This window comes from Dipodomys spectabilis, unplaced genomic scaffold, assembly GCF_019054845.1.
Source record: "Dipodomys spectabilis isolate Male_0828 unplaced genomic scaffold, ASM1905484v1 ptg000349l, whole genome shotgun sequence".
Classification (NCBI taxonomy): Eukaryota; Metazoa; Chordata; class Mammalia; order Rodentia; family Heteromyidae; genus Dipodomys; species Dipodomys spectabilis.
The window spans coordinates 1035274-1038552 of NW_024871026.1; the positions used below are offsets into that span (position 1 = coordinate 1035274).

The 3279-nt window shown below is 35.5% G+C and overlaps 1 pseudogene; it reads left to right on the plus strand.

Moving 5' to 3' along the window:
* Positions 1–2837: 2837 nt before the first annotated feature.
* Positions 2838–2937, plus strand: LOC122095414 (annotated as a pseudogene).
* Positions 2938–3279: the final 342 nt, after the last annotated feature.

Genomic DNA, 3279 nt, shown 5'->3' on the forward strand with positions numbered 1-3279 from the left:
CTTGAACTGATATCAGCTTATATTTCCATAATTAATTCATCTGCAATAATAATTTGCAAGACTGAAGTCGTGAAGCACCTATACATGATTTGATTCTCATCCATTTGGAAGATTAATATTTAGTCAACAAGAAAGTTTAAAAATGGCTTAGAATGTTTTCCTAACTACCAGTTTTTATAAATGGCTTTGTACAATGGTTTGTGATTATTTTATTTTACATGGGATAATATTCTCTACTATGTATAACTTTTGGGAAAAGAAGAAAACTAAAATTTATTACTGTGGAGGAATATGATAGAAATAGAAGACAGATTTTATGTTTGTCACATCTCTGATGAGTACCCATATTCAAGACTTAAACTCATATTTCTTAAGGAAAACATCAAACAACATGATAAGGCAACTATTCGTCATCTTTTAAAATGTACCTTATTATTTGATGAAATTTACTTTATTAGCTAAAGTTTAGGCTTGAAATATGGAAGGCCGATCTATATAACACATTTCTGGAAGGCATCTACTGAACAACACAAATGGTGGGGGCTACTATTTCTATAATTTAAGGAATAGTTGAACCTGTTTGGTGTTAGTGCTGGATAATAAATCAACTCTATTTTAACTTGCTCCTTCCACTTGAAAAACTTGTAATGTTACTAAGTATCATCTAATCGTCAAATGTTATTTTGGCGAATGTGCCTTTAAAAAGTTTATTTGAGGCGCTGGGAAGGTGGCTCTGTGGTAAAGCACTTGCTTGCATGCATGAGGTCCTGTGTTCAATTCCCCAGCATCACATGACCAAAAAGAAAAAAATCTGGAAGTGTGCTGTGGCTCAAGTGGTAGAGTGCTAGTCTTAAGCTGAAGAGCTGAGGGACAGCGCCAAGGCTCAGAGATCAGGCCCCACGCCCGGACCCCCTAAAAAAATTATTTGAATAGGAATATATTTTCAGGAGATTAAATATAGGTTACCATTGGTTTGAGAATGACAACCTTTTTATACTACATAACCAAGTTTTACTGAAGTACCAGTGTTTTGAAGCACTAAGGATCTTCTCAATTAATGTTTTTCTGAATTATATTTGACTTCTAAGTCAAGTTTTCCTAGCCTTGGTAGAAAAATTATGGATCTATCCTTCCAGGAACTATTTTTTGGCCTACTTATACTGGACTGAAATCTTTCATTAATCATTAGGAGAGGGGTATTAAAAATATTCTTGTGACATTTGTGATCTTGTTCACTAATATGGGCTGGTCATCTGTAAATTGAAAGTGAGAATTACAGAAGTTTCTCTCAGATTTTGTGATCTCATCTTTCATTTTAAGTTGCCTTGCATTTCACAATTGCTTACTGCTAAATCCTATGTAATTGGGGCCCTGCATTATTATAGGAAATGAGAAGTTGAGATGAGTCTTCAACTACTTTCTGTTGGCATGTGGCATGGGCCTAGGTATGAGGACTTGCCCTTGTTATCTGATGATACAGATAACTGGGACCTGGGATCCTAGGACGCGTGGGTCCTGTAGAAGGATAATACCTTTTGGACATCATATCAGCAAAATTTGGTTATGATCAGAAATATGGAGAAAACCATTCTGGGTCCAGCGAGTTAAAACAATATACAGAGCAGCAGAGTAAAATGCCTTACATATTAAAGGAAAACAACATTTTTTTTTGCCATGTGAATTCAGGAGTCTAAGAACACTTAGAAGGTATCACAAGTTTATATCGAAGACATTGCATTGATACTTCTTATATTCTAATATATATTCTAAACTTAATTATTTATATTCCAATCTATTTACTGTAATAAATATCAATTTATTTGTCAAATTGTCGATTAATTCTAGTAAGTTTCATTGTGTGAAACATAAAATTAGCACATATAAATATAAAATATATAACTATATGTAATATAAGGAATGTTTTTCATTGTTCTGTTGTGGTTAGGGTATCAAAGGCAACTCTGTTTTACAGTATTATTCCATTATCTCTACCTCAGAGTGTGGTAGAGTTAGACCTAAAGCTTTACCATTTGTAGATTTACAGCCTAGAGGCAAGAGGAAACACTGAGATTAAAACATTACCAATTTAAGGCCTAATATCAAGGAAAAAATATGGACTTCTCCTGGAGCTATGGAAATATTTGGTGATAGAAATTCAGTAGTGTAAGTTCCTGCCTGGTTGGATGGTAGACAGGTCAGGACATTAGGTAATCATGCATAAGAACAATTTTTTCACCTTTTTGGCTTTAGCTACTTTTGAAATGGTAGGTATAATAAACAATTATATTTTGATAAAATACTTTCTAGTCAGAACTGTTTATTTCTCCATGATCCCTTGTAACTAAGATTAGTTTTTTTCCAGTAAGATAATCTTTGCTGTCAGGGTAAGATATTCTGGTTGGTCTGTTACTACATGGAAGAAGGGTAAAGGGCCAGTAGACATTTGTGCCAGTAAGACCTCATTTGGGAAATTTTAAGCTGCAAAATTTTAGAAGTAGCTCTTCAGCAAGGCTTACTTTGAATCCATTAGCTCCACAAAGCTAACTCAGTTGATAAATAAGTACTTGAAAAGCCATATCTTTGAATCTAGCTATAAAGGCTTCAAAGTATGATGAAATTTAAAATGAAAAAGACTTAAAATAGTCATTGGCAAAATAATTGCAAGTGTGAGCAATCTACCGAACAATATATTTTTTCCACTATACACAGAATTTCAGAGAAATAAGATCAATAGCATTGTTAGTAACAATAAGGTTTCCTTGTTACAAATAGGCAACCAAGGATATATGCCTGTATAAAGATTGCATCATTAAATACTTAAATTCACAGGATACTACATGCTTCGGCAGCACGTATACATAAATTACAACAATATAGAGATTAACATGCCACTTGGACAGGGATGATCTGAAAATATGCGAAGTATTCCATATTTTTCATTCTTCAGATGCAAGAAATGAAAAACAGTTATTAAAAAGTTGATTTCAAAAATACAAGTGTAGGAGTTCCGGGAAGATGGCGGAGGAGAAGCTGGAATCTGAACAAGCTCTCGCATAGAAAGCAGTTTTAGAGTTCCAGTGAACAGTCCTAAGCCAGAGAATCACACCAAGTGTGCCATCACAGGACAGAGAGTTAGACAAGAGAGGGGAAGCCAAGACAAGGAGACACATCTGAGCGCCTGCCAGCAGCCGCGGCGGCGGCGGCAGGGTCGCAGCAGCGACCGCAGCCGCGGCCATACCTGAGTGCTCACACAGAGAGTCCGGGACGAAGGAGCCAGAC